Genomic DNA, 12,733 nt, shown 5'->3' with positions numbered 1-12,733 from the left:
AATCCACACGACAGTGGTGAGCTCCCGTTGCTCTGTCCCAGCTTCTGCCAACCTAGCAGTTCAAAAAACACCAGTGCGAGTAGATAAATAGGTACCACTGCAGTGGGAAGGTAAATGGCATTTTCATGCGCTGTGGATTCTGTCACAGTGTTCCTTTGTGACAGAAGCAGTTTAATCATGCTGGCCACATGACCCAGAAAGCTATCTGTGGACAAACGCTGGTTCCCTTGGCCTGAAAAGCAAGATGAGTGCCATATCCCATAGTCACCTTTGACTGGACTTAACCATCCAGGGGTCCTTTTACTAGAGTATTATAATGTTATTTTTAAAAAAAATATACAAGTTGAGCAGAAGGAAGCAGGCAAGCATTTTGACAAGACAGCACTAGTTCTCCCAAAACCAAGAGCAGCCAATACACACACCTACAAAGGCTGCTTCTTGCCAACCATATGCAAAACTAAGACTTCTGCCATTTTAGTGTGAAGTTCTCCTAACATACTTTTCTATGCAATTTTCCCTAATATACACTTTTTGCAATCTGATTTTCCCTAATATACATTTTGTATGCTATTTTCACTTATATATGCATTTTATGCAAACCATGCCCTAGTATTTGCATTTCTGTACACATTACTTGGCTAGAGAACAGAACTGCAAATTTCAGAGAAGTGCTTGCTTTTAAATGTGAACTGACTCAGATTTGCCCCCTATCCCTTCTTCCAAGTAGGGCAGATTTAGCAATTGTCCAACAATGACTCCTGAGCTAACAGAGTGCAGTTACCAGAAGCTATTTCAAATTTAAGTCTCTTGCATAAGCCATCTTTAAACGATTTACATTATAACAGAAGAATTCTGTTTACCAGTCAGAGGGGAAACACTTTCGCATTCAAAAAGCCTCCACAATGCCTATCATCATTTTCCCAATTCCCATTAGAAAAGAACATCCGCCACGCTTACATAATTGAGATATTGTCCCTACCCATGACCACGCATATGTCATTATTATATTTGCTACTATCCACAATCCCTTAGGAGGTCTTCTCCTACAGCCTGCTTTGAAGGAGTACATAGATCTTCGTTTTAATGCCTCGGGCTTTTGTTGCTCCCATGGTTTGGTAATCGCAGGCACCAATTAACCTGGAACCTAACACTACATTTCTTGCCAGTAATATGTACAACCACTGTTATCACAAGAGGATAGAGTGCCTCACCATAACCCGAGCCAAAAAAGCTAATGAGGAAAATGAGATAACAGGCTAGAAAAGGCATGTCAGAAGCGGGAAGAGGTGAAGGGATGGCTAACTTAAAAGGGTGGGTAGAAGGACCTAGAGACACAGGCTGGATTTCAAGCACACTTCATTTTGGATGGACATCTTCCAGCAATTTTAATAACGCTGGAAACAAAATGTTCATCATCTTTCCTATACAGTAAGCCATTTCCCAGCTACTTCTGGGTCGTTTAGGCACTAACCTCCCTTTCAAAATTGCTGGCTGAACAGACTTTTCTGAATGCCCCCCAAAAATGGATCCTTCCAAACTAAGAACCTGTTTTTCTCCCTGATGTATGAACTTAGATGTATGAACTTTCTCAGCTTGTATCTAGCGAATAATAGAATAATTGGAAAGGGAGAGCTGAATTGGCTAGTTCAGTTTTAAAACATTTGGGGGGCTCCTCAGTATGGCTGGATTTGAAATACTGTATCCTTTGAGCTTCGTCCCCCTCCCCCACATTTCTATATGTTCTTAGTCAGGTGAAGGCAGGGGAAAGCGAGTAATCAAGTGTACCAGAGGTGTGTCTATTGAACAGACTGGCAGGGCCCCGAGGAACTTGTAAGGAGAAAACGTTTTTTTTTAAAAAAAACTCCTAAATCCCAAAGCCAAACACACTCAGGCCCAACCATATATCCTTCATGATCACTTACAGAGACTTCTGCAACTCACTGCTACTCTCCTGTTCTGTAGGTAGTCAGAAAACACTGCAACGGACAGGAGCAGTTCTTCAGTCCTGACCGTTTAAGTTCAAAATAAGGCAGCATTCCTGAGAACACTGTGAGCAGACAAAATGGCGTCTTTTTCTTCTTCTATAGGCGTCTAGCCAATCAAGTCACAGGAATAACATACAGCACAAAGGGGACTAGGATGGGTCACGTGGCAACCTTGTTAGCCAATCAGAACCTTTCAGTGGGCTGTTTCCGCCCGGAGACTGAACAATTCATTCCCTCGGTTGCAAGCACGTTCTGAGAGCCAGACATTCCCTCAGGGAGGAGCCTTCGCTTGAGACTCAGGTGGGTGGCCGTAGCTGGTAGTGGAGGGAAGGCTTCTGCATTTACACCGAGATGTATTGGGTTGTCTGTCGCGCGGGAGATTGACTGACTTCTTCGAGAACGTGCCAGCCAGCCAACTACAGTGCCTTTCCTAGGGTTTTTTTTCCCCCCTTGCCTGAATTGTGATTGCGGGGTCTGGACATCAGAAATTTTAAATGGCAATTTTCAGAGGAAGAAGCCACTCATCAGCATTATTTACTTTTTTAAAGTTTTAATTTGTATAGTGAGTCGTGAAGGGTGGGTGGAAATTGGGGTTTTGGAACTGGTGGGAGGGAAGGAGAATTTGTTTCTTCATGAAAAGGGTGCGCGAGAATGGGAGGCTTGTGGGGCTTCCTTAAATATGCCTCTGTTTTTAGTAGCATCATAGACTCATAGAATTGTAAGGTACCCCGAGGGTCATCTAGTCCAACCCCCTGCAATACAGGACTCTCAAATCATCCATGACAGATGGCCATCCAACTTCTGCTGAAAAACCTCCAGTCAACAGCCACCTCCTCTTTCCTCATGTTAAGAGATGGTACTGTAGGTGGTTCTTCTGCTGTCCCCCGCCCCCCAAATCCTATATAGGTAATGAGTGAAGGGGAAGCCTGAGGGTATGATGCATTTATGTATTATCAATAATAATTAAATTTCTACACTACTATTCATCTGAGGAACACAGGGTAGTTCACTATTTAAAAAAACACAAAAATACACAACAAAGCAATAACCCCCCCCCAGTTTAAAAGGCTAGAGATTGCTTAGTCTTTTAGCCAAGGTCAGTGCAACACAACCTCAACCAGCAAGTAGCACACCAAATATGAAAAAAGCACACACATTTATACATTTACAAGCAAAGGAGAGGTTATGTACGTGTATGGCAACACTTCCTTCTACTAGTTTCTACTGGTTTAATCACAAGGCATAGCAACTTTCTCATCTTTCACTCCTTTCTTTGTCATCAACGGTATAGCAATAGCTTCTGTGTACACATTGTTCCGTTCTTCTCTCATGCTTCTCTTGCAAACAAACCTTCACCTGCTCAGACATTTCAACGTTTAATTTTATTGTTTATATAATTTCTAACCTCAGATATTCACATGTCCTTACCCATCTGTGTATATCCTTTCATAATGCAGGCACCGGCAAGTAATTCAATCCACAGATTTTAAGAGAGCGACCAGATAAAGTCAAGTTTTATCCCTGTACTTAAAAGTATTTTTAACTTGAAGTTGTGAAATTCTTCAAAAGCCTCCCTCAAACAAAACCATGAAAGACCTTTGTTTCACATTTGGTTTACATTTATGCACACATTTCTGAAGGATGCTGTATGGTTTTCAATCAGGGATATTCCATGCAGCAGTTTATTGGTGATTGTGTGTTACTTGTACATGCAGATTTTGTGAAATACCCACACGGCATCCTCACCAAAATGCTATCTCTTATTATTTTCCCATGTAAACTGAATTTTACCCATTGGAAAATGCAATAATTAAACAAGCCCTACAAAAATGGTAAATCCAGATTAAATGGGAGCAGGAAGAAGGGACAGCACTTTAATAGTGACAATATTGTATGGACACTATGGAAAAAATTGTTGAGTCCACAGCCAACTGCTGTGTGGAAGTACTCCCACATACCTCATTGATCATTCTCATATGATCAGATATGAACAAATCACCACTAGACATTTTTACCATAGCAGCTTCAGCAGTGGTAAATCTTTTGTTTGATTACACCAGGCATCCCCAAACTTGGCCCTCCAGCTGTTTTCGGACTACAACTCCCATCATCCCTAGCTAACAGGACCAGTGGTCAAGGATGATGGGAATTGTAGTCCCAAAACAGCTGGAGGGCCAAGTTTGGGGATGCCTGGACTACACCCTTGCATGCTTAGAGCTGGCAATTAACATGCTGTAGTTGTTGGGACCCTCCTTCCTCCATTTAAAATTTCAGCTCTTACTATGCCATGAATGATTTAAAACCTTTTTAATCTCAACTTTGCAATCATTTTATGAGACTTCTGTTGTTTGCTTTTAATGCTGTAGATTTGTCATTTGTTACATTTTCCCTGTTAAAAAATACTGACTGCTGCTTTACAATAAGGCATTTTATTAATGTTAAGGTAAAATTAAATGAATACGTACAGTGCAGTGTATTTCTTAGTTCTGCCTACTTGGAATGATTAAGCCAATGTACAGAGGTCTGCTCGTTCTAATCAGCCGTGCAATACAGAATACAACACTTCCCCAAATCAGCTAGAAATCAGACACGAGCAGGTGCAGTTTTGTTTTGTTTTTGAGTTAATTTGAGAAGAAACCCATGAGGGATTTGAGTATGAGAGAAGCTAGATTGTTTTATGGAGGTTTTGTTCACACATACATGTGTAAATCACTCGGTGAATCACAGCTTAAAATTACATCTGTGCTCATTTAGAAGAGATGTATTTGCACGTACAAAATAATACCTTGATACTGAGGTAGACTGTTGGTATATCTAGCCCCAATAATATTTATTGTACTTATTAGTGGCTCTCCAGATCTTTCCCAACTGTATTGTCTGTGATTTTAAAATAATAATTATTGGAGACATTAGAGATTGAACCTTGGGTCTGATACAGGAAAACAGAATGATCTATCTCTGAGCTACACTCCTCCCTGCCCCCTAGTGATTGCATGTAGGCAATATTTAAAGCACCATCTATGCTCTTTAATCTGCAGTGGCCTTTTCACACAAGTAAGTCATCAAGATTTAGCCAATGAATGATAGCCACACAACCAGCAAGATATGCAATAATACCTTTTCCTTCTTCAGACCACATGTGATTCCTCAAGCAGTGAACTTTTGTCACCTTTGCAGCTCTTATCTTCTCTGGCATGACATGTCCCTGATAATGGGTTTGTATCACTTCCCTTGGGAAAAGTTCTTTGGAGCAATATACATCACTGTCAAGAAGATTTTCTTGAAGTTCAGCCAAACATTTATCTTTCCATATTGTTCCCATTAATCTTTGTTATACATTGAACATACCTCACTAAATGATTTCTCACATTCTCTGCACATTTTAATTAACGATATTTCATGAACTTTTAATTGACTAAACTGCATGTTTGCTGAAAGCCGACTTCAAACTTTGCTGATGCAGTTATTCTGTGCCCCTTTCATGGACAAATGGAGGGACTGATACTGGAGCCTACGCAGCAGCATGGAGGGATACCCAATCCATCTGTTCCATTTGTCATTTGTTTGAAATCTAGATTCCCCATTCTGTTTCTATTCTGGAAGGTTACAATTTTTACTTAGAATAATTATTTATAATTACCAATATTGTCTGGGCCTCCTTGGCATGTCTTTCATTAGGGTCAAATGAACAGTGCCTGATGCAAGGTGACAGAAGGGTGAAGTCTACTACTATTCCCATCAAAGATCCTGTCCAGGGAATCCTTATAGCAAGCAGAAAAAAGGGAAAGGTGAGGCTTGAAAGAAGGAGGTGCCTGTCAACACATTGTCCCTTTGAGTTCTTTCTATAGCCTTCTCCAAACTAGCACAGACAAAGAACTGCATTTTAAGACACATGGGATGGAAAACAAAGTCCTTTCCCACAGGATCCAGAATACCATAAAGTTGCAAAGCAGTGCCAAAATCCATGTTCTAGGTGCCGAAAAACATCTCAGTTATTATCCTCTTCATATGCATGGGAACATCAACTATATAGGCCCACAATCTCTCCAAGTAGCAAATTGCTTTGCATCCCAATTCCAGCTTGATCTTCACACCTCATATCCACAGCCCCCAACTACTTCTTTGCTCTCAGCCTTTGGAAGGGAAAAAAATATCCACATACACACAAATGTATTTTCTGCTATGTGGTCGCTAAGCAGTTGCTAAGGACATTCTGGCCTGATATCAAGGTTACTGATAGAACAACTGCAAAGCTTCATTGGTTATGCTAAGTTTTCAGTCTATTTGGGTTACAGACACTTAACTTTAAAATGAAAGGATAGGACTGAAACAAGAAGTTTGGTACATGTTTTAAAAGAATGAATATAATCATAAGCATAAATGTCTCAAACAAGCATTAGCTTACTGGGTTGCCAAATACATAAGTTGGTTGTTGTGCTTCTGCTTTATTAGACTTGCCAACTGTCTAGAGTCATATTTAAATAGTACGAGATTCATTTTAATCTTGACACAGCATCAAGCCTGTACATGCTGATTGCTAGGCTCAACAATTGCTAGGTTTTAGAGTAATGTGCTGCTATCACAACGGCAGCAATGCCTCCTTCAGGCAGAATGAAGTGCTATCCACCTTTGCAGTTCTTAAGAGGAGGGAACACTTGCTCTCCTGCAAGTAAACAATAGTGGGTCACTTTCTCCTCCCTCTCGACCTTTGGGAAGTAAATCTCCCAACGGCATTGGCAAGAGGAGGACAAACAGACTAAAGAAGTGTGGGACATTAATTCAATACTATTTCTTCTGTAGAACAGTAAGTTATTGACAAAAACAAATTGCAGCTAAAAATTACTTAACAACCTGAACACAGTAGTCATTTTGACAAAACAAGCAGCTCCTTCTCAGTTTGGATTTGAGAAGTACTTCAAGTTAGCGGCTCAAGGTGAGCTGTTGGTAATTTCTGCTCCAAACCTATTTCCGTCAGGTCATGCCATTATTCTTTTCAGGAACATATATTTTTGATTGCAAACATGGCAACAGCAGACAAGTCAGCTTTAGGCAAACAGAAAAATGTAATCTATGGGGGGGGGGGAGTCAAAGCAGTTGGTCTTTCACCACTTCAGGATTGCTGGGTGCCTTCCATCCTCAATCCAGTAATGAATGTAGGAAATGTTTGGCTATATGTTAATTGGGGTTTATAAAAATATAGGATGAAATTATGGCAAAGGGAGTGAAACCTTATACAAAACTAGGTGAACCCCAGTTCCTTGATCTGCCTTCATTTTCTTGCAGGCTTCTGTTTGTTCACCTGCATCCAGTCCATGATCATCATCAGACATAGATTCAACTTCCTTTGATTGTGATGGAAATGAGTGTGTGTGTTAGGTGTCATCTACATACTGATGACACCAAACTCCAAGCTACCAGTGGCTTCACGTAGATGTTAAGTGGCATGGGAGGGGGGCAGAATGGGGGGGTATTGTTTTGTTTGTTAGTAAGTTATGTATTTTTGTGTTTTTTAATTGTAAACCACCCTGTGATCCTTGGATGATGTATAGTATAGAAATTTAATGAATAATGAATAATAATATTAACTATGAGATGCAATAAGCAAGTGGGCCAAGGAGTTTTCCAGCACCACCTTCTGAAACCACCCCTCTAGTAAGGAACTGACATCTCAGAATGGTGCCACTCAGGTGATCCATGATACTATGGTGGATGGTATCGAAAGTATGCTGAGCATGTTAACATAACCAACAGGGACAGGCTACCATTGTCTCAACTGTATAAACTATGAAGGCAACTAAACTAGTCTTCAGCCTCTATCTAGGCCTGCAACCAAATGGAAACGGCTCTAGATGATTAAAAACCATCCAGGAAAACATGGCATTAAGATACTTCCACATGCTTAAGCACCTTGTCCAAGAACAGAGCAATTACCCCAAATATATTGGGGTTCGGTATTTTTTTTTTTTAAAAAAAAGACCTTACCACTACCTCTAATGCTTTCTGAAGCAACTTCCTCATGCAGGAAGGTATTGTGGAGCCTCCCTACATCACCCAGTCACCCCGTGTCCTTCTGGCAGCTTTTATGAGCCAGAAAGGACTAGGGTTAATCATACACGTGGTAAATCTTACTTCACAAATCCTGTCCACATCCTCACTCTTTACAAGCTAAAAAGTATCCCTAACAACTGGACAAGCAAGTTCCAAAGCTACAAAAAGATCTGATCAACCATGGCATCAAAATTAGAAGGGGTGTGAATGGTTTTATCTGAAAAGTGTCTTTGGCTCTAAAGGGATATGGAGGCCTGATTCTCCTCTCAAATGGAATTCTGCAACTGATTTGAGGAAGAATATGATTGGGTGCTATTTAAGATAATACTGTGCCTTGCCAGAGCATGATGGTTTCCTTGCTTTTCAATGTAAATGTGATTTGGACAATCAGAATGCAGTCAGTCAAATTCCCAATTTTCAATCCCATGCAAGTTATCCCCTTTAAAATATTCATAAACCATCCATGAATAGGTCAGTCACAGACTCCTAGGCATTCAAAAACCAATCTACATCCATCTGAACTATCTATAGCATTTGGCCATTTCCTCCAAAACTTCTATGTAGGTAGGCAATCTGATTTGACATGAGTTTCTGCATCTTTGGGAACACTTGATGTGCTATATTAGAGTTGCATGTTTGAATGATCTAATTCCCCCCAACCAAAAAAGAAAGAAAGAGAAAACAACAAAAGGGGGGGACTTTTATTTGATTTTTAAAAATTAATTAGCAAAACAGCCCTGTTACCCTTGATCCCCAGAGACTGCATATGGTTTAATCTCAAATCAAAAAAATAATGCTGGCATGAAGTCCATGTCCATGACTCAAACCAAATAAATTAACATGGAAAAAATGCAAGCACTTTGAATTGTATGTAGAAAAGATCTGAAATCTTCATGCACACATATTTTGCTAATTCTAAGACAATCTGATACACACAAGAGGTGCTCACACACCTCTACTCATCAATCCAATTTTGCTGTTTCTGTGACAAATCTGCCAACAGCGTTGCATGTAGACCCACACCAGCATATTATGCCTTAATCCTCTATGTCAATATTGTTACTCATCAAGACATTACACAACTGCAACAGCCTATGGATCTGTTTCTCATTTTGCTAGAGGCTTCCAATCATTTCAAGCAAATATAAAAACTTTCCCCACTTTTGCAGCTCATCAACTTATCTCTCAACTCGCAGTTTCCTGCTCACTCCCATTTTCAGCCTGATTTCCTAGGTTCACCTGCCTTTATCTGATAAACAGGCAACTGAGTCTGTTACTTTTTGAGTACTCACTGGCTAGCTCCTCCTGGAGAGACAGGTGAAGGCCTTAAGAGACTGACCATTATTCGCATTTACTCTTGATTGAGGTCTGTATGAACCAAAATATTTATAAAAGGGCAGGGTGGATGAGGTGAAGCCCAGTGACTTACAGTTTTAAAAGGCATCCCTGATTGGCTGGTGGCAGACCCAGACTAGTTTATCTGAACCAGTGTAAAGTTGGCAAAACTTGGAGGGAATTACCAAAAAGTGTGCTGCATTGGAGAATTCAGCAGTGTTAAGTTATATAAGAATTATTTCCATTTCATTTCTGTCCCATCTTCCATCACAGAACCCAAGATGGAATACATTAGTTTACCATCCATGCAGTGGCCAGATCCAGACCTGCTTAGCTAAAACTGGTGGACTCATTTGTCCTTCAGACCATCCTAGTTCTTGTTCTATTATATAGAAAGGTTTCTGCTTTTAACAAAGATGCTTCCCAAGGCATTTATGCATTTTGCTTCCAAGGGCATTTATTATAATTCCCATGTATTGCAAGTATACTACGTATCTCACAGATCACATATAGTCATTAATCATTACTGATAAGGGGAGATTGGCAACATGTTGAGCAAAGGAGATAAAAAGGTGATGAAGAACAAAGTGGGTTGGGCAAGAACAGTTGTGTTGGTAAAGATGAGGGGATGCTAAGGCAGGAGTAGACAGCGTGGTGCCCCCCAGATTGCACCACAGTTCTCATTATCAGTGGCCATACTAGCAGGAACTAATGTGAGTTGGGACTCCAATATATGGAAGGTGTCATGTTGACTACCCTAGGGTTGACCAAATCCATCAATTTCAGTTTCTCTTATTTTCTCCTTTGTCCAAGCAGAAGTTTTTTTTAAGGCCTCAGTGCACATTTTCCCAACATACACAATTTTTAATAAGAAATTTCCTCTAATACAATGCATATTTATATTTTCAATAATAAAGTCATTTCTGTGCACGCATCCTAATATACACACTTTTGTGCACATTAAATAGTTGGAGAACTGATAACAAGATTCAGAGAAATGAGAATATGGAAGAATGTCTGTTTTGGTTCAAGCATTGTTTTGGAAAGTGTGAATTGGGCAGCTTTATATTAAAATGAAAAGTGAACTGAATTTATCCCCCATCCCTAGCTACCCCCTTATCCAAGGCACTCAGATGAGACAATTCCAGGAAAGTTTGCCTGTTCTATCTAAAAACCCTTGCCATGGAATGGCTGGAAAAAGCCTAGCTCTTGCTTCTATCTGAGGAAAAAGAGACCATGTGTTGCAAATATTATTAATCTACTCTTAACTAAAAATAGATCTGTAATTTAATCCTGGGTGGGATGCTTTAAGTGTAAGGGGGGGTTGCCTTGGGCAAGATAAAGCAACTAGCACATTTAATGAATAATAATCCTCTTTTCCTGAAGATGGCAAATAGCCATCAGTGTTTGGCAATTATCCTCTGTTGTGATTGATTTACTGTTTAATAAAATTGAAATTGTGTATTTCTACCTTTTTGTTGTCTGGATTTCTGTTTGAGATCACATAGTGGGTTAAACACTCAAGATTTGTCAGTGCTTACACATGCAGCTGAGCCAATTACTGATAGTAGCATCATTCAATCCATCATTAAATTTCTTAGCACATTACAATACTATAGATTTGCTGTGCTTCCTGTTGGGCCATAAACATGTCACTGTTTTGAGATGCTAAAGTCTATCACAAATAAGCATTACAGCTTGGAAAAAGGAGGGGAGAGAGGCTGCATAATTTCCTCACCTCAGAATATTGCATTGAGGAATTCCTGAGGCCTACAGTCCTTTATATTATCAGATGATTAAAGCTGTGCTTACAATACATCCTATAGGATTTGCTAATGTTCATTACAGAGGCACACATCTTTTAATTCTTAGAATAATCATGTTATTTCCAGATGCATGGTGCATAGGAAACATTAAAGGTTTGGTAGCTAGAAGACAAGTCAGTGCACAGGAGTAAAATTTAATCCTCTGTATTGCGGTGCAGTTTACTGGACTATTATGGGCTATGTCCTTGTGGTTAATGAGGTGGGATTATGAAGGGAGTACATAGCCTTGCATTTATGCAGCACTACATTATACAACCTTAAAAAAAATACTTAAACCAAACTACAGCGGACAAATGCCCAAGAGCTATTTAGCAGAGCCCAGTCAAGTTATTGTGTTTTTATGTTTTGAAATAGTTTACATTTCTTATTCCAAATGCTTCATTGGATTTCATTTCATGCTTTGACTATTTGCCATGTGAACTGAACATTAAAGCAAATTGGTCTATCTGGCAAGGGGAAAAATGGAGTGGTGATTTTGTAAAGTGATTCTATGCAAAAATGGAGGGTAAGAGAGACTTTCAGAACAGCTTTGTGAGTTCCAAAATCATGTACCTATTCATTTAAAATGCCTTTCTGATACAAATGTATACAAAAGGTAGATTGCAGTCATTATAACCACATTATAAAAATATGCTGCTAGTATTAACAGTATTAAGAAATCACAATATAACAATCACAAATTAGCAAACTTGACAGGGATGACAGCAGATAAAACCCTAACCAATTCAGCCTGGCCAATGAAAAGCCTACTAGAATAAAAAGGATACACCAGCCAGCCAAAAAGCAATCAAAGACAGAACCATGCCAGCCTTATGGGGAAGGGGAAGGCACTATGGTTTCACCCAAACCAACCTGACTTCCCTCATAGGTGGGGCACAGGGAAGTGCTTCCTCACGAAATCTCAAGGAACAGGCAGGCAGGAAAAGGCAGTCCCTCAAGTAACCACCTAAGTCATTTAGGCATTTAAAAGGTAAGGACAGCCACCTTGAATTGAGCCTGGAAACAAATCACTAAGCAGCACAGGCAGCAAGCACTCCTTGCTACTGCATCTTGGACCAACAGACGTTTCTGAAGACTCTTCTATGGCAGTCCCATGCAGACGGCTGGCCCCAAGACATCTTTGCACCTGAGGCACACCACACAATGGCACCCCTCCTGCCAGTTTAGTGAGATGGAGGTGCATCTCACATGCAACCATGAATTTGTCACGGAACTGTTACAGTTTGTTAGTGAAGTGAGTGAAAGTAATAGCCATGCATGTGGGTGATTTAAAAAGGAAAAAAAAGGAAGAAAGTTGGCATGAGGGGATGAAAAGAGGGGAGGGAGCGTTTGTGTCGGGGTGGGGTTGGAAAGCAGAGGGGGAAAGTTTGCATCAGGGAGGGAAAGATCAGCATTTGGGAAAAGGTGGGAGCAGAGATCAACATATGGAAGAAGCGGGAGTTGAAGATCAGCATTTGTGAAGTTGTGGCTTTGACTTCTCCTTCTCCAGTTGCTGCCCCTCTCCAGTCTTGGTGAAAAGAGGGCAGAATTGTTGTTGCA

The 12,733-nt window shown here is 40.2% G+C and overlaps 1 protein-coding gene across 23 annotated transcripts in view; it reads right to left on the bottom strand.

The window, feature by feature from the left end:
* The window catches only part of LOC310706620 (uncharacterized protein), a 447,399-nt gene that overhangs the window by 171,083 nt on the left and 263,583 nt on the right, over positions 1-12,733 (bottom strand). For 8 of the 23 annotated variants that reach the window (XM_083502966.1, XM_083502950.1, XM_083502967.1 and 5 more), the window contains exon 1: positions 1,923-2,098. The exons of the other annotated variants lie outside the window; for them this stretch is intronic. The gene's annotated coding sequence lies outside the window, so the exon portion shown is untranslated. Of the gene's footprint in view, positions 1-1,922; positions 2,099-12,733 lie in introns of those variants that run through there. 23 annotated transcript variants of the gene reach the window in all.

Source organism: Podarcis liolepis, assembly GCF_965112155.1.
Source record: "Podarcis liolepis genome assembly, chromosome: 5".
NCBI lineage: Eukaryota > Metazoa > Chordata > Lepidosauria > Squamata > Lacertidae > Podarcis > Podarcis liolepis.
The sequence above is the reverse complement of the archived record's forward strand: the minus strand, read 5'-3'. Positions and strand labels throughout refer to the sequence as shown.